The following is a 19405-nucleotide window of genomic DNA, read 5'->3' as shown; positions in this document are numbered from 1 at the left end:
AGCCCGTGCGTTAAAGACATACTCATTGATTACCAAGTACTGCTCAAACAGACGCTCAAGCATGTAGAAGGTTGAGTTCCAACGTGTTGCCACCTCCTGGATGAGTCCTCTGACTGGCACTCTACGGTTACGTTGAATGATCTGCAGCTGCTTCCGTGCCTTAAAAGAATGGCTGAAATGTGTGCAGATTCTTATGCAGGTGGTCAGTAAGTTGCTGACTGTGTTTTCTTTTTTCAAGAAATCTTGAACAATAATGTTAATGCTGTGCGCCAAACACGGCACTCTGAAATAGCCACAATCATTCATGGCCTTAACTATATTACTGCCATTATCTGTGGAAACATAACCAATCATGCGCCTTCTTGGCAGCAGCCATTTAAAGACCTTACTGTTAAACTCCTCCAAAATATTTACTGCAGTATGAAATTTCTCCATGGCAAACATGGCTACTGTTGCATGTTTCCGAGTAGCTTGAAAAATTGTGTCACTGTCAACACCTGCAGATATCTTATCTCTAACCCCCGCAAAAGAGACCCAGTGTGCATTGATGCACATGTAATCAATGGCTTGGCAACTGGTCCACATGTCTTTTGTCAGGTGGATAGTGTGAACAGCACTCTTTTGCAAAGCTGCCCTAATCACTTCCCGCACATCTTCATGTAGTGCTGGAACCGCAACTCTGGCAAAATAGGACCAGCTAGGAACCTTCCATTTAGGGCAGACTGTTGCCACAAATTCTTGAAAACCCACCCCTTCCACGAAAGAAAAAGGGACGAGGTCCAGCGCTAGCATTTTAGCCAGCATTGCATTATACAGACGTGCATTCAAATGGCGCCTCCGACCAAAACATGAGGTCCTACTCGACCTCTCCGCTGCCTTCGACACAGTATGTCATAGCACACTCATACAATGCCTCAACAACGTAGGAATTCAAGGGAAAGCTTTGGATTGGATCATCTTGTTCCTCGCCGGAAGAACCCAGAGAGTCCGCCTCCCCCATTCAAATCAGAGGCCACCTAAGTCATCTGTGGTGTACCACAAGGATATTCACTCAGCCCCACCCTCTTCAACGTATACATGAGTCCCCTCGCATCCATCGCGCGCCAACACAACCTCAACATCATCTCCTACGCAGATGACACCTAGATGATCCTCTCCCTCACCAAAGACCCAAACTCCGCCAAAACCAATCTACACGAAGGAATGAAAGAAGTAGCCGAATGGATGAAGAACAGCCGTTTAAAACTTAACTCGGACAAACGGAAGTCCTCATCTTAGGATCCTCCCCCTCTGCCTGGGACGACTCATGGTGGCCACCGGCCCTGGGCACAGCACCCATACCTACAGATCACGCACGTAACCTGGGCTTCATCCTAGACTCCTCCCTCTCGATGACCAGACAAGTCAACGCCGTCTCTTCTTCATGCTTCAACATCCTACGCATGCTCAAAAAAATCTTCCGCTGGATCCCCACCGAAACAAGAAAGACAGTCACCCACGCACTGGTCACCAGCCGACTAGATTATGGAAATACCCTTTACGCCGGGACCACAGCCAAACTACAGAAAAAACACCAACACATCCAAAACGCCTCAGCCAGACTCATGCTCACATTTCCGGTCACCTGAAGGATCTCTACTGGCTCCCCGTTAACAAGAGAATAACGTTCTGTCTCCTCACCCACGCACACAAGGCCCTCTACGACCTAGGACCCGAATGCCTCAACACACGACTGTCCTTCTACACTCCCACCCGCCAACTACGATCATCCAACCTAGCCCTCGCCGCAATTCTGTGCATCCACAGATCCACCATGGGAGGAAGATCCTTCTCCTACTTAGCGGCCAAAACCTGGAATTCTCTCCCCACTCACCTCCGACTTACACAGAACCACCTCTCCTTCAGAAAGCACCTAAAAAACTGGCTATTCGATAAGTAATGCACTCACCCTCCCTCAATCGCCTTGAGACCCTCTGGGTGAGTAGTGCGCTATACAAATTCCTGAACTTGAACTTAATGGTGGGCTGGACCATTTTCATATGTGATGATGATGATCCAGACTTCTTCAACTCAGTTAGGCTCATTGATGTACTTTTTCGCATTGGTATCTACCAGATTGTTACTGTGCCTAATAGATGTTGCTGGGGTAGAGGGTGTGGGCGCTACCACTGGAGTGCTGCTGCCAGGGGTACTGTGTATACCAGAAAAAATGTCTCTCGCTTCTTCACCTCCCCCTGCACGATCAGCTCCTCATCATCAGATGCAATATCATTGGCTACTTTTGGCTTTGTACTTTTGGCTTTCCGGATGTCACTTAGGTGCGCCTCCCACTGGATGCTGTGGTGTTTTTAGAGATGACTTCTCTGGCTTCCGGTACCATAGTTGGTACCAAGCTTACCCCGACTAACTACTTGTTTACAAATCGAACAAATAACTAGGTTTTCCGCCTTTTTGCTAATACTAAAGAAGTCCCAAACTGGGGAGTTGAGATTTCTGGTGGTGGTGGTGGAGGTGCTACTTTCAATGCCAGATGAAGTGGAGGATGGGCGTGGCTGAATTTGACTCTGTTGTGCACTTACAGTTACAGCACCACTACCTGAGGTAACAGAGGTCGAGCTGGATGGAGGTCCCTGCCGGCCCTTCTAAAGAGAAAATATGGCAGCTGTAGGTCGTGTTGGTGTAGTAGGTAGCTGTGTTAGTGGTGGTACCAGTGCCACGCCGCCCACATCCCGCTCAGCAGCATTTCAGGATAGGGTAAAAATGTCTGTCTGCTGTATGCCCGCTGGGGCTGGAGTGACGACTGTGATGACTGGGTCGTCATCATCAGACTTTTCATCAGCAGCAGAATACACCACTTCTACTGCTTCTTCGTCATCACCCATAAGTGGAAGCCTTGCGGGAACCTTCCTTTTACCTAGCTTTGTCGGCTCATGGCGTGCCTCCCTCTTAGACTGAATAGGTGGCTGCCAATCAAGATTTAGATCATCAGAAGGAAGGGGGCTTGAAGAAGAACTTGTACTAGCCCTCCTTTTCCTTGCTGGGGATCTGGAGGACAATGGATCATCAGGACTCAGAGTGGCTTGCTCGGCTGATACCTCTGCATGAATCTCGATTTCCTCATGTGCCGCTACTTCTAGAGGAACAAGCATTGTGGACAGTTGTGCCTCTACATGCGCCTCTCCATGTGCCTCTACGTGCGCCTCTACTTGCGCCTCTACTTGCGCCTCTACTTGCGCCTCTACTTGCGCTGCTACTTACGCCTCTACTTGCGCCTCTACTTACGCCTCTGCTTGCGCCTCTCCTTGCGCCTCTCCTTGCGCCACCTGTGCTTGTCGTTGCGGCTGTGGTTGAACACTCGTCAGATGAGTTACACCCTGCGTTGATTGGATGCTACTTTGCGATGAGTCAACGCCAACATCACTGGTTGATGGTGAAAGAGCAATTAAAGTGGCTGCCTCTGCGGCACTCATGGGCTTGGGCCTAACTTGTGTGGTGGCACTGAGACCAATGAAGCAGAGGTGGAGCTCCCAGCTTGGTCCCCGGCGGACACCTCTGCTGCAGGCGTAGTTTTTTTCTCCCCAAAAAAGTGTATATCGGCTAACCAGTCTCCTTGGTAAGTGGTGCCACTTGCTTCTTCTGCTCCTTCTTACTGGCAGTGGCACTGGCAACTTTCTTGGTAGAGGACCTACGGCCACCTTTCTTTGGGCCCATCTTCTTCAAATGTCAGAACAGCAGGAAGCAGTGCACAAGTTGCAGAGTTGTCTGTGGCCACACGTGACATAGTGCACACACCGCAGCAGGACTTCTTCCTGGCACTACAACAAGTGATGATAATGAGGATGATTCCTAGTTCTTCTCAGTCTTTGTGCACCTAAAAGCAAAGGAAGCCAGAGGAACATCGGTTAAATAAATTTTGCATATGTCCTGCTTCAATTAATATTTGCAACTAGGTATTTATTATTATTAACACAACACACCCAAAAACGGAAAGACCCAAAATAAAAATTGCAATTCTAATCCAAAATGGATGTTTAAATTAATAGAAGAGACACCACATTGAGATAGTTGTTTCATGCACCACTGAGTACCCCATGGCATAATGGATGAAAGCAAGTCAGACTGGGTGCAGGCGTATGGCACAAAGCACACTGCCTGGCTTCAAAATGGCCCCTAGCCCCCATACACATGGCTGGGGTGCAAGCACACAGGGTGGCACATGTTGTTCCCCCCTGCATGCACCCCACAGCATATAGGCACAAGGGGGCCATGTAGGGCCCCCTTTGGTTCTTCTCCACCACGTTTTTCATGGAGGAGGAACCGCCATGGAAACCACGATGGAGAGGAAACTTTTAATGTGCTTGGCGAGACTACAGCAGTCCAGCCAAACATATTGTGGCCTCTATACTGCCACACCACCGCCAGGGAACGTACGGAGGTTCCCGGGTGGCTGAGGCGGGGCAATGGCGGAAAGGTTGGACCTTCATTGCACTCTTTTCTATATTGAGTTATGAATTTGACTAGCAATGGGGCTGGATGTTATCACACATGTCAAAGGACATTCTTCTGTCTTTTCTTTGGAGATTAAGAAGGTTTTCTTTGAGGTGTGCCATGCCCTAGTTGAGGCTTGTAGCACCAGTATTTTGGGAGATCCTGTATTGATAGGTTTTAAATATAAATGTTTGACTTTATCAAAATAGTCTTGTTGTATGCAACAATTCCTCTTTATGCACAAAAATTACCCATAAGGGAGGTTCTCCTTCATTGTACATGGAAGAAAGCTATCAGATGTAAAATAGTATTGTGATCCATTGGTTTTGTTTAAAAACCTCTTATGTTTATTTCATCTTCAATGAACACTAGTAGATATAGAAAACTGATGTTCCAAAGGTTACTGCTCATGGGAAGATTTGTTGAGCTTATCAGAAAATTGTTGTACTCTAGACCAAGGACCCTTCCAAATTATAAATATGGTGTCTAAATACTGATTACAAGGTGTTGGACTTGGCTCTTTCTCCAGAATTATTTTAGCTTTTCACCCCCCTATTTGAGGATATCTCCCCTGTGGTAGAGAAATATAGAGGCCATGTGTGGTGTGAGATGCCATAATACATGCAGTACAATGGCGTGCGCAGACTGATTTTCCCTATTTCATTGAATTTCATTTCATAAATCTTTATTTCAGTAAAGTTTTTCACCATAAAAGACATTTATAACATTCATAAAATTAATAAAAAGTAAGAATATATGCTTTATAAAATCATCCATTGTCAATAAAAACAGAGTTTCTTGGTACAATATCTGTCCTTGGTACGTTAGAATCAGTGGCCAGCCTTGAGGCATTTTCTTCTCAGAAACCAAATGGCACCCAAATATTTGGCCACTGCAAAAACAATGTGGTCCAACAGATTTGATTTCAGAACTCTGAAGGCAACCAAACACCTTACGAATCCCAAGTTTCTGCATTGGGGGACTATCCATTTCTTGCGAATCTTACTGTAGGCCGGGCAAAAAAAGAGTATATGGAGTTCAGACTCATCGGACATTCTGCAGGCTGGACACAAGCTGACTGATTGTTCGCTCCACTTGCTTGTGAAAGCTCGAAGGGGGAGGGACCCATGCCTCCACTGCAAATACAATTTCCTATGCAAGGGAGAATGCAGTTTATCTAGAACTGGTGCAAAGCTGTAAGTATCCTTAATACATAGAAAAGAGTCGGTCAATGAGCCAGGTTTTTGATGGTTTAGGAGTTCCGTTAATTTACTATCGTGGTATGCCTTAGCTAATTTCTTTTTGGGAAAAAGTGGGCAGGTGGTTAGAGGATCAGACCACATCTTCTGGAGTCCCAGACCCTCCAACTCTGATTTGATGAATTTGAGCCACTTAATTTTCCCAGCATTGGGCATAGCGAGCACCTCCTGTAATCCCAATTTAAACTTGTTATGTTAATGAAAGTGAAATACAACTGTTAAATGGGATGCAGTGGTGTGCACACCTGTAATTCCCCCATTGTAAGAATGCACCTTGGTAAAATGCTACTTTTAAAATGGGTGCCATGCTGTGTGTGGTGCTGCCTGACTGAGGTGGGTTAGCAGTCTAGTTGTTGTTTCCCAGCCACCCCAGCTTTTGGAGAGAAACCTGGCACCCAGGGTGCTCTACTCCTCCCCCTAGACCAGTGAGAACCAGTTTCCCCAGATGCTTCTAGAAGCTTCTGGCACTGTCTGGTAGGTGGGTGAGGGGCGTATAAATAAGGGGGCTGTGCCACCATGTTCTCAGTCAGAGCATGGACTTGAATGTGAGGGGACCTGCTGCCAGTAGGTACCTCCACATGGGCCTGTGTGCTGGACCCTGTGCCCAACTGTAACCCCTCTGCTGTCCACAGGGCTAGTGAGAGCCCCAATGCCGGAGTCACGGCTGGTGAAGAGGTGCTGCGGAGAGTTGGCAGGGCTCCCGTGGGGAAAGGGGAGCCCCGCAGTGCCAGTGGCTGCCTGGGGAGTACGGAGGGGAGCCTCGAGGCACGTTGTCAGTGCCTGCCCCCTCCGCCTTGGAGTACTTGAGACCCCCGGAGGAGATGAAGGCCGGAGCGAAGACGACCCGGGGGGTAGAGACAGGAGCAGCGCAAGAGGAGCCTGGTGAGTGGGGGCTCCTGGGAGAATCGTGGGTGCCAGAGTGGGCACCAGAAGTACTGCAGTGGTTTCCTGTACAGCTGCCCCGCCTGGCAATGGGCAGCTGCACCAAGGAGGGGGGCATTTTTTACTTCTGGGCCCCGGGGAGGGGGCTCCAATGGACCCGTGCCTCCTTGCCTGATTGACAGGACTCAGCTGCACTGCAGGTTGCGGCAGCTGCAACGTGGGCATATTTGAGTCAAGTCCCGGAGTGGGGTCCCAGGGTCCCTTCATTATTGCAACGGATTGGGCATTACTGAACTTGAGAGCCCCGGGAGAGGGGACTCCAACGAGACACCGGAACTGGTGTCACTCACGCTTTTACCCTAAAGTACAGGTTTATGCCTAAGGCTAATTGAGGTTGAAGCCCCAGGCTCCTGATGGGATCCAAGGATGCATGCATGATTGGTTTAGGCCTGCTATAATGTCATGCTCTGAGGCTTATGTGTATGCCCTATGCTAATGGGATTAGGCCTAATGCAGGATGTGATTTAGGCCACTCCGGTTTATGCTAACGCTTTTCAGGGTAGTGAGGTGCGCCTAATGCTATTGCCCATATGACTCAGGATTATGCCTAATGTTTTCCCTCTAGGCTTGCGCATAATGTGTTTATATGCTGACCTGACGTTTTATGCTAAGCTCATGGTTAATGCCTTATACCCAGAAATGTTATATACCTAGGGTGGACTCACACCTTGATTTATGTTGTTGATTTTATGCCTCATGCGAATGTTCCTGCTAATGTTTTCCCCTTAAAAGTTTCCTGCCTCAGGGGTTATAAATGTGGTTTATGCACATTGAGAGGCATAATAAGATGCTTTAGATTACGCCTGCTCTCAGAGGTTACTGCTTTTACGCTTATGGTGATGCCTTGATGGTTCCCTTGCAGGTGTTCCGGTCTAGTGCCTAATTTCACGCCTGATGTTTTTATTGCAGGATTGAGACTGATTGACTTACCTTTTTTTTCCTTTCTCCTTTTGAAATGGTTCTGACAGCGGCCCAATTGGCCCTGCCATGTATATAATCCCCCGGTAAATATTGCCTTGGTGCCGGTTGGCGCAATATAGAGATTGCTGTGCTTACTATCGTATGGTTGACACAATACAAAAGTTATTCTTACACAACCTTGTGTCGCGTCTCTTTTTGGAGTGTGCCTTGTTTCTCACCTCTGTGTACTGCGTGGATGCTTTACTCATGTCCTCTGGAGTTTAGCCCACCCGCTCTGCACCGCGCTATCCCATTTCTAACACAAGGGAATACACTCTGTGTGGAATCAAATCACTATAAATGTATCTTTATGCCATGAATAGATTGGCTAGCTCAGGAGCAAAGGCACAACCCATAGCCACCACTTTGATTTGGAAAAGTTTTCTAATCAATAATGAGAAAACATTTCAGAGGGTGATATGGCCTAACTGAATTCGGAAGTCTTTGGCAATATTGTTAATATCCTTCATTTTGTTGAGAATTCTCTTATCACTTCCAAAGATTCAGCTTGTGGAATATTATGATATAATGATCCCACGTAAAAGTTGACTAGCAACTCACTTTCGAAATTGAATGGTGTATTTTCAATCAAATTGATGAAATGCATACATTTCCTCAAATACGATTTGATGTATTTAATGAATTGTTTCAGAAGAAATTTGTGACATGGGCTCGAAAAATGATCCAGAGTTAGAACACAACTTATGACAAAATTGTATAACGTCACAGCGGGTTGTGTAGAAGTTAGTTCTGCACTGAGACTAAAGTACTTTTTTCTCATTAAACATACACACTGTGATGGACATTATGTTACTGTGTCCCTTGGTTAACTGGTGAGATCTGAGCTTCTGCCTCTCACACTATTTCTCTGAGACACCTGTCACTGTCTGCCCTAGCTACCATGAAAGGCAAATGCAGAAAGAGTGACACTTGACATATCTTTCAGGTGCATATTAGGTTGGATTCAAATTAACCATTCCAAATATTAAAAGACTTTATCCAATTTAAATGTCCTGCATCTATCAGATGTATTCCATAGGACATGCACATCATCAGAATGAACTTACATTGACACACTGCTGTCAGCCCTTTGATGAAGTGCTTAAATAATAAACCCAAGAAATCTCCAGTCCATATCCTACTTCATCCACATGTACAGTCCCCTGGCAATAAACTCAGAATCTTGTCTTTTGCTGTACAGTAGGTCATCCCACGAATAACTCTGGCAATGACAATGCATTTCTTTATTTTTCAAAATCACCTGAAAAGCTATCTACAATTTCTCGTAACAAATGTGAGGCGTCCACTGACATCATTTACTGCACAGGAGAAGGAGGAAGGAAAATAAGCCTTTATCTAGGCAGACTCTCAAGCAGAGATCATGAAAAGAACATTACATTCTTCTTTATTTACACTGTAATATTTTCACCATACTCTTACTCTCATGTTTCCTTTTCAAGATCAGAGATTGACCTTAGTGTAAATAATTGTATGGGAACGCAGTACTAGAAAACTGTATAAGAAATTAATAAGAGGCACGTATTTCACAAAACGTTTCCATCCCTCATATATCTTGCATTCATGCTGCCACAACTATTTAAAAAAACAAGCTATTGAATTATGTAGACTCGCTCAGACGTTTCCGATTTCACCGTTCTTGAGGAGTCATAAAAAAATTACCAACATGATATCCAAACTTCTTGACATGAAAACATAATGAACACAAAGACATATCATGATCATTAAATATGGAAAACAGCAGTTACTGCAAAGTGTTTCCGACTCCTGTATGAAAGCATTATGAGCCTTGTCAGTGAACTGCTTCCCATCCCGCACAGCTCCACCTATATAGCTTCTGCCCCTGATCCTTGCTGGTCTGAGTTCAAGGTCCTCCTCTACCCACCGGCACCTGCCTGTGCCACATCCAGGGTGGGCCAGTGGGGAGCTTATATGCTCTGCTGCTGCTATACTCTCTGTCTTTCGGGCAAAGGCAAGTCCTACCGCACCTGGACCATGCTCAGCCCCACAGACCTTAGTTCTCGGCCATCCAATGCTGCACCAGCACCTTCTATGCCCTTAGCAATGGATGTCACATCGCCTGCCGACAGGTATTGCTGAATGACTCCCAGGGCCATGTTTCCTGTCGGAACTGCAGCTGCACCTACACCTGGCACCGCATACCAGACATACCCACTGCACGACTGCCAAGTACCAGACTCGACCGCCAAATATAGCAAATCCTATAAGCACTTTGCTAAATTATTCAGTGTTAGGTGACCTAAATCTGTACTTGGAAGAGAGCACTGCACATGGTGTGGAAGAATTGGTTGACTCACTAGATGCACTATTGCTCACCCAGAAAGTGAAGGGAGCGACCCATATTAAGGGACACCTTCTTGACCCCATTTTTACCAATGCTGAGATAGCAGTTGATAATCCTCTCCCGGTATTGTGGAGCGACCATTATTTGATCCCTTTTTCCTGGTCTCCACCTGTAAAGGAGATGTCAGGAAACAATATGGAAACGTTTAGCCGAAATTGGTCAAAAATCCAGCTGGAAAGTTGGGCAGATATCCTCACTGATACCTGCCCGGTACTTGATGATGACCCAGAAATAGCTAATAGACAATTTAATTACTGGATCGAAGCCTCCTTGGACCAGATAGCTCCAATAAAATGCAGAGATATTAAACAAGGTCCCAAAAAAATAGCATAGTATACTCCTGAGCTAAAAGATCTGAAACATAAATGCAAACAGCTAGAGAGGCAGGGGTGGAAAGACTACACATTAGAGAAAAAGCAAGTCTACAGTGAAGCTAATAAACTCTATGAATTAGAAATCCGCATTGCGCAATCGAAATTTTACGAGGCAAAAATTGCATCAGCCTGAAACACTCCACGAGAAATTTTTACAATATTCAGATCTCTTACAACTCCCTCTACTAATAAAGTTAAATCAAGGGATTTACTGGACAGATGCAATGACCTCGTTGAGTTTTTCCATGCAAAAATTGAGGCGATCTACTCAGCTTTCCAAACATTTGATAGTTTGCATAATGAACAACAATCAGAAGCATTAAGAGACCCTTCACAATCTAGTCTCAAATCCTTCCCACCTCTGAAGACTGGAGGCTTGATATCTCTATTGAACAAATTAAAATCCGGCTCCCCAATAGATATGGCTCCTCCAACCATTTTGAATAAGGTATCTAAAGAAGTAGCCCCCTCTATTGCTGCACTTATCAACACATCATTGGGAGTTGGGAAGGTACCAGTTCAGTGGAAAAAACCATGGTAAGAGCTTTACTCAAAAAGGAAGGTTCGGATCCAGAGATATTGGCAAATTTTCGCCCTATCTCACTATTACCTGGAATAGGAAAACTAGCTGAGAAACATGTAAATTCCATCTTGTTGTCATATCTTGAGGACAATGATCGCCTTCACTCAACACAGACAGGTTTTAGACCCCATCAGGGCACGGAAACTGCTCTGGTGGTTGTAGTAGAGGAGGTGAGAAAAATTATGGATGCAGGTGGATCAGCAGCAATAATCCTCCTAGACCTCAGTGCAGCCTTTGATACTGTCAACCACCAACTTCTTATTTCCAGATGCCAAGAATTAGGGGTGACAGCAACCGCACTGAGGTGGCTAACATCTTTCCTGGAAGATTGCTCTTTTCAGGTTTTTGAAGATGATACAATTTCTAAGATCATGCAATTGAAATGTGGAGTGCCACAGGGTTCTTCTTTGAGCCCTACTCATTTTAACGTTTATATGCACCCCTTGGCAAAAATTGTGGAACCATTTGGCATACGAATAGTGACGTATGCCGATGATACACAATTAATTGTATCCCTTAATCAATTGGGAGATAGTGTGGACCATCTACCTAGGTGCCTTGAGGAAATCTCAGCCTGGATGAAAGGCTCCTTCCTACAATTGAATGGAGAAAAACGGACCTTATGATAGTGGGCAAAACTTGGCAACCTGGTCTGTCATTCAACTGGCCCAACTGTATGGGGAATTTGGCTACACCTAAAGACCATATAAAGAGTCTGGGTGTTTGGCTTGATGACAAACATGAGGTTCCAGGCAAAGAAAGGGGCAGGGTTCTGCTTTGGAATGATGAGAATGGTGAGAAAAATTCTTCCTCTCTTACCCTTCTATTCGAAGAAGCTGCTTCTCCAGTGTTGATAATGTCACGCCTGGATTACGCAAATGCGCTCTATCTTGGAGCTCCGCAGTACACGATAAACCTTCTTCAGAAGGTTCAGAATTGTGCAGCAAGAATGCTTCTGCATATCCCTCGGAGAGAATCAGTGAGGAAAGCGTTGAATCATCTTCACTGGCTCCCAGATGCTGAGAGAATTCAATTTAAATCTCTCTGCATTACACACAAGATTTTAACTTCTAAGGGTCCACCAATACTTCATCAGATGGACTCCCCCTACTGTCCTAAAGGAGCTCTATGGTCTGAAAGTAAACGAATGGCCATAGTACCAATAATTAAGAGGGCCAGAAGTGGAGGATGACGTGTCTCTTATGTTGCCTCCAAAAAATGGAATGACCTTTCGGAACATATTCGGATGACAAAAGATCATCTTTCTTTCCGAAAAATGTTGAAGACTCATCTATTCCCAGCCAGATAATCATTTCATATTTGTACGCTCTCTTCTTAGCACTGGGGGGCCTATGGGTAGCCATGCGCTTTGTAAACGTCTCTTTCATTTCATTTCATTTCATTTCAAATACCAGACCCAACCACCTCAACTGCCTCCTGTTCAACACACGTTCCCTCCACAAACATGGCATGGAGATCTGGGATCTGCTTCATTCTGTTGCACCTGACATCGCCTTCCTCCCAGAAACTTTGTTAAATGCCAGCTCTGCCCAGGACACAGACACCCCTATCCTTAACACTACATCCACAAGGACCACATCAGCAAACCGGTTTGGGGAGCATCGCCATCACACACAAAAGCACCCTCTGCCTCACCACCCACAGACAACTATTCGACCACCATGGAGCACCTCCACTTCCATTTCCAGACCAACCCGAACATCACCCTCAGTAGCACCCTCTTCTACAGTCCCCCTGGACCCCACCCACCCTTCAGCGATTCCACCATCGACCTCAACGCACTCCACACTCTCACCTCCAAAGACTATATCCTCCTGGACAACTCCAATGACAAAAGCACTTCTTTCCTCCTGGAGAAACTTGCCACTGCCAGATTCAAACAACTGGTTATCTCTTCTGCACCCTCAGCATGACACATGCTCGACCCCATCTTCTCCGTCAGTGACAACATCACCATCAGCCACACCGCGGAGCTCCTGTGGGCCAACCACAGCTACATCCACTTCTCCTACACCAAACCCACCAAACACCACCACGCCCACCGCTACCCTTGTAGCAGTTGAAACAAGTTCACTTAAGAACGGCTCACCACCTCCCTCAGCAAAACCCCTCCCCGACATCCATGGATGCTAATAACTCAGCACGCAACCTCCACCAATGGATCTCCAACTGCGCTGACACTCTGACTCTCCTGAACAAAGCCCCAAGCAAACAACGCTCCATGAAAGCAGTTGGTACTTTCTCACACTTCATGAGTCCAGATGCACCTGTAGATGGCTCAAAAAGAGATGAAGGAGCAGCGAGACCCCGGAAGACCGCTTAGCCTTCAAGACTTCTGGCACCTCTCCCCATCACCTTATTAGAATAACAAAAAAAGCGGCCCTATAAGAAAGGATCAATGCACTCAATAGTAAAGAAATTTTAACTGTGGTCAAAGAATTCAGCAGACCCAGCACACAGGCAGCAGACATTACTCCCTCCCAAGAAGCAACAAACCTGGTACCTTCTTCCACCACAAAGTTAAGGAGAGATACTATAGTTTTGACGTACTCAACACCCAAGACCCTCACGCACCATCACACCCAACTACACCTGAACCCAACAGACCCTACTCACCTGGACTCCCCTCACCACTGACAACATCCTCAATATCATGAAGAGCATCCACTCCAGGAGTACCCTCGGACCCCTTCCTGCACCACATCTTCAACAGAGCCAGCACCACCATCGCCCCTGGACTTGACCGCACCATCAACTGCTCCATCAACTCTGCCACCTTCCTGAAAGACCTGGAACACGCAGAGATCAACCCCTTGCTAGAAGAAACACGCTACCAACCCAACGGACCTCAAAAACTTCAGACCCATCTCGCTTCTCCTCTTCCCTGCTAAGGTCATTGAGACAGCCATCAGCGCCCAACTCTCCAAGTTGATCAAAGAGAACCACATTCTGGACCTCTCCCAATTCAGCTTCTGAAGCAACCACAGCATCAAGACTGGCCTTCTCACCACCACAGATGACGTCTCAGATGACGTCTGCACCCTCCTCTACTGGGGTGAAACTGCAGCCCTCATCCTCCTGGATCTCTCGGTCGCTTTCAATACACCCTATGCACAAGACTCCATGACACTGGCATCTGTGACAAAGCCGCTGAATGGATCCGCTCCTTCCTCACCGGCCGAAAACAGAGAGTCAAACTACCACCGTTACACTCTGAAGCCAGAGAGATCATCCGTGCAGTGTCTCAGGGCACTTCCCTGAGCTTCACTCTCTTCTTCATCTACATGGCCCAGATAACACCTATTGTCAGAAACCACAGACTTTACATCGTCTCCCATGCCGACGACACCCAGCAGATTCTCCTCCTCACCAATGAACCAAAGTGGCCTAGAACAACTTCCATCACAGGATGAAGGCTGTTGCCACCTGGATGAAGAACAGCTACTTCAAGTTCCACTCAGAGGAGACCAAAGTCCTCATTATGGTCTCAACCCCCTCTGCCTGAGATGACTCCTGGTAAACAACAGCACTTGGAACTCCCCCCCCCCACACCCACACACCAAGCACAAAACTTCTGCATCATCCTGGACTCCTTGCTCACCATGAGCCACCAGATCAATGATGTCTCATCATCCTTTTTTCACACACCACACATCTTCCGAAAGATCTTCAAGTGGATAACCACTGTGTCCAGAAAGACAGTCACCCACTCACTCATCAGCAGCAGTATCATCTACGTCAACACACTTTACACCGGCATCACCCAGAAACTCCTCAAGAAACTGCAGATCATTCAGAAAGCCTTGGCCAGACTTATCCTCTGCATCCCCCTTTGCAGCCACATCACCTGCCTGTTCAGAGACCTCCACTGGCTCTCAGTCAACAAGAGAATCACCTTCAAGCTCCTCACACATGCCTACAAATCCTACACAAAGCGGGATCTGAGTACCTTTGCCATCGCCTCGCATTCCACGCACCCACCAGAGACCTCCACTCTGCCCAACTGGCCCTGGCTACCACCCCACGTATCTGCAAGACCACAGCCAGAGGAAGATCTTTCTCCTACCTCACAGCAAAGACATGTAACAACCTCCCTCTCCACCTCAGGCAATCACCATTACTGCCTCAATCCAGGAAAGACCTTAAGACATGGTTCTTCGACTGAACCACTGCGCATTTGATGGACCAGCAGTTGCCCTCTGCACCTTGAGACCGTTACAGATGAGTAGTTATTCTTTACAAGCCATGTGATTGATTGATTGATTGATTGATTGATGGATTGAGTCTGTAACTAACAAACTTTAAGAACAAGCATTTGTAGCAACTTTAATTATCAAACACATTCAAAACTCAAACATGATCTGAATTTTTATGATTCACCTAAACCTAAACAAGTTCCTAGGGAACCTATTTATTGTTCTGTGGGCTGTACTCCATTTGGCCATATCATCAGAGGGATGTACTCAGCTGCCCTGACAGAGATCAACCTGTCATATTTAGAGGCAGACGGACATCACTGTGGCTTCAACAGAGCTATCCCATAGTGGCTCCACTGAAGACACCAAAGCTTTGCCATAAAGGCACCATTTTCCAACTAATTGCATATTTTTTATGTCTATGTTAATGAAAAAAGAAAAGGCCATGTAACCTTAGTAGTTTTCTCCCTGCATGAGGAGATAATTTATTTGTCCTCTTTGGGAAAAGCAGGCTCTCCGTGATAGTCCCGAAAATAAAACAATTATATTGGAAGCTCCACCTTAAATACAGCTTATAGTCTGAGTCTTTGACCAATGGCTCATTGCCAAATGGGTTGTTGGTCGAAGGTTTCTGCCTATATAGTCAGAGCACAGGAACATCAAGTTTAGTGGACAGATTACTCCGCTAAATAAGAACCTTAGAGTGATTGTGGAAGAGGAAAAAATTATTTGTGTATCTTAGCCATACGAATGATAAGAAAAAGCTAAGGATGAAATATTATCCCTAAGGTATTGTGTAGAGGGAAAACGGAAGGCCTAAGCATGATCTGTGAGGGACTCCTACTAGTAGATTTGCTAACTTGGAGAGTGATGAGAAGCACAAGACTGACAAAGACAGCTCCATAAAGAAAGGGAAGAGTTAACGTGATTGAGTCAATATATCTAGATAAGAAGGCATGGGATGCAAAAGTGAGTGATTAGCTTTGTCAAATAGTGTTGCAAATCTGAGGATTGCCATGGAAAGTAGGTATTAGATTGGTGCAACAAGGAGAAATACTTTTATTCCTTCTCGTTTTTGCTTTGTCCATTTGTGCTGCATTCTACAGCACACATAGAAAGAGCAAAATGCCATTAATGATTGTTTTTGCGCATGCCCTTACTCCTTCATGCACAAAAACAGTCATTAAATAATGACGATTTGCTACTTCTATGCATTCTGCAGACACATAGAAGTAGAAAATCACCATTATTGATTGTTTATGTGCATGAACGAACACCTTTGTGCACATAAACAATCATCCCTGCAACGCAGCCACCCTTGCCCCACTGTGCAAGGGTGTCTGTGTTGGTGCTAGGCAGCTATTTTTAATGCCAACGCAAAGGCAAACTCTGGGGTGCGCCGTATTCTTGTAAATGCGGTGCAACCCTGCACATTGGAAATGGCACGGCACTGCAAAATTTGCTGCAGGGCCGCACTGATCTATCTCATTGTACATATGCCCCTAAATTTCAAGTAATGACACAAAGCATTGTCATCTTTCAATGAATGAAGGTACACTTACAATGAAGACTGGAAGAGAGAAAAGTGGAACCTGAATCTTACAGAAATGTAGTTTTGGGCCGCCCTAACAGTTTGGGATATCAAGTTTGTACTGCAATACTTGACAACAAAGTCATGAACATTGCTAGTGAATAATATTAGCCTTTTATACAGTTCCGTTTCAACTTGAACCTTCTTTTTACAGTAACTATTCACAACTAAATTGTGCTTCTGTTATTGTCATTAAAATATATGTCCGGTTTCGCACTAACTCGATTTTACATTTCTGATCACAAGCAAACTGAGGTAAATTGCTAACACTATAAAGAGTTAGAAGTGGGTACTGGCATCCCAGTGAGTATAGCGGTGCTTATTTTATCAGGCCTGCCGTGCTGCTGCTCGTGTTGACATCGCCCTGCTCTCCTGTACCTTAACAGTCCGTGGGGGACTGCACAATTTCCAGCAACGACCGGGAGACTCCATTTCCCAGAGTCCCCTTGTGGCGCCAGTCGTGAGCGTCATCAGCTAGCGCCATGAGGCATGTTAAAACCGGCTCAGGGCTCCCGCAGCGTGGGTCCCAAGCCTGCCGTGCTGCTGCTCGTGTTGACATCACCCTGTCCTCCTGTACCTTAACAGATTGTAGGGGACTGCACCGTTTCCAGCAACGACCGGGGGACTCCATTTCCCAGAGTTCCCCTATGGAGCCAGTTGTGAACGTCACCAGCTAGCGCCAGGAGGCGAGTTAAAACCGGCTCAGGGCTCGACCAGCACGGGACACACGCGGGCGTGCCCGGGCAAGGCCCAGGCAAAGGGCGGGCCCGTCCGCGCCCGTCAAAGCCCAGAAAAGGCCGGGCTTGGCCATATCCTTTGGTTTTTTGGCCTACATTACCTCTTCGGTTTCATTTAATACTTGCGATAAGACTGAACAGATTTATTTTATTGATCTAACAAAGACATATTAGACTTCTGTAATCCTTGGTAAAGCGAACTGTAAATTAGACATTGCATTTTCTTTAAGCATCTATGATTCACATCCTTGTTTTTAAATTTTATGTTATACTGACATTATTATCTGATTGTTTTTAATTGTTGATTCTTACAGGTCATAATTAGATAACGGTAATACTGTATAACAAGTGCTTGTTATAATTGTTAGAATAGGATAAAACTGGATTAGGAGTATTATACCTAGGGAATTTATTGTGATTCCATCCCAAATTGTATTCGCTTTTCTTGATTAAACACCTGACGCAGATAACCCCATTTTACTACCAAAGGGAAAATGCGGAAGAGGAAAGCAGCTGACATGATCACTGAGAGGAAAAAAATAGCAAAAACGCAAAAGTTAGCTAAATCAGCAGCTGATAATTGCACCCTTGCCGCTATTGGTGAGCTAATTGCGGAGGTTGAAAGTATGTTATCAACCGAGAAAGAGAGCACCAATAAAGGGAAAAACAAAATCTCCTCCTATTATAACAGGAAGGAAAAATCTGGTATGGTACAGGTAAATTGCCCAACTGTTACTGTGCACCAACCCTATAATAAAGACCCAGCTTTACTACCAAGTGTGTCTCCATCTAAATCTGGTTGGGCTACAGGTACGACTCCCTCCCCCGCCATAAGCAACTGCAGTAATTTAGGTAGGGATCGACATAGCCTTTCACACAATGAGGTAGTGAACATAGAGTGTTCAAATAGATATCTGCCCCTAGAGGATAGCGAGGTGGAAACTCAGGTAGTTTGTGCAGCAAATTAAGTTCAAACTGGACCAATTCGCCTGGGTTCAACAGAGGAAGCTTCGCAGAGCAAAACCAATCTGACTCACAAATTGGTACAAGACCTCTATGAAAAGCTTAATATTGTCCAAGGAGAGGTCATAACTATTAAAAAAAATGATTGAGGCATTAACAAATCGATTACCATCAGACCTGGGAACAGTAACTACTGACCTAAAGGACAAAATCAATCCAGGTAAGAAATCTGAACCCCCTATAATAAGAAAGTGGGTACCTAAAATATCGAAAATAACCACTTTATTTATTTATTTTAATTATTTAAAGAGTTTTATATATCGCTGGCTAGACCCGAAGTTATCAGAGCACTTTACATAAGAATCAACAATGTAACAGAAAAAGTTCAACAAATTGCACAATACATCAAAAAATAAGCAATACAATTAGGAGGGGAGAGAAAGGAGAGAGAGAAGTAGTGGAGGGGCAGGGGAGGTGAGAAAGGGAGGATAAGGGAAGATACAATAAGGAGAGACGAAAAGAAGTCTGTCTAAAGACGGACTGTATAGGTGAAGACCAAGGAGGGAATCCACGGCCCATCACCTCTATAGCTAAATCAGGTAGCTCCATCGGGCGTCAGACAAAATAGTTCAGTCTCAATACATTGAGAGAGGAGAGAAGGAGAGACATAAAATAGAGGGAGAATGCAGGAGGAGAAGACAGGAGAGACGAAAGGAAGTGGAACAATGTGGTTCAACAATATAACAGAAAAAGATCAACAATTATACATTACATCAAACAATCAGCAATAGATTAGGAGAAGAGAGGAAGGAGAGAGAAAAGTAGTGGGGGTAGGGTAGGTGAGAAAGTGACGATAAGGGAAGGGACAATAAGGAGAGACAAAAAGAAGTCTGTCTAATGACCAACTG

Source organism: Lissotriton vulgaris, chromosome 5 (genome assembly GCF_964263255.1).
Source record: "Lissotriton vulgaris chromosome 5, aLisVul1.2, whole genome shotgun sequence".
Lineage (NCBI taxonomy): Eukaryota > Metazoa > Chordata > Amphibia > Caudata > Salamandridae > Lissotriton > Lissotriton vulgaris.
The sequence above is the reverse complement of the archived record's forward strand: the minus strand, read 5'-3'. Positions refer to the sequence as shown.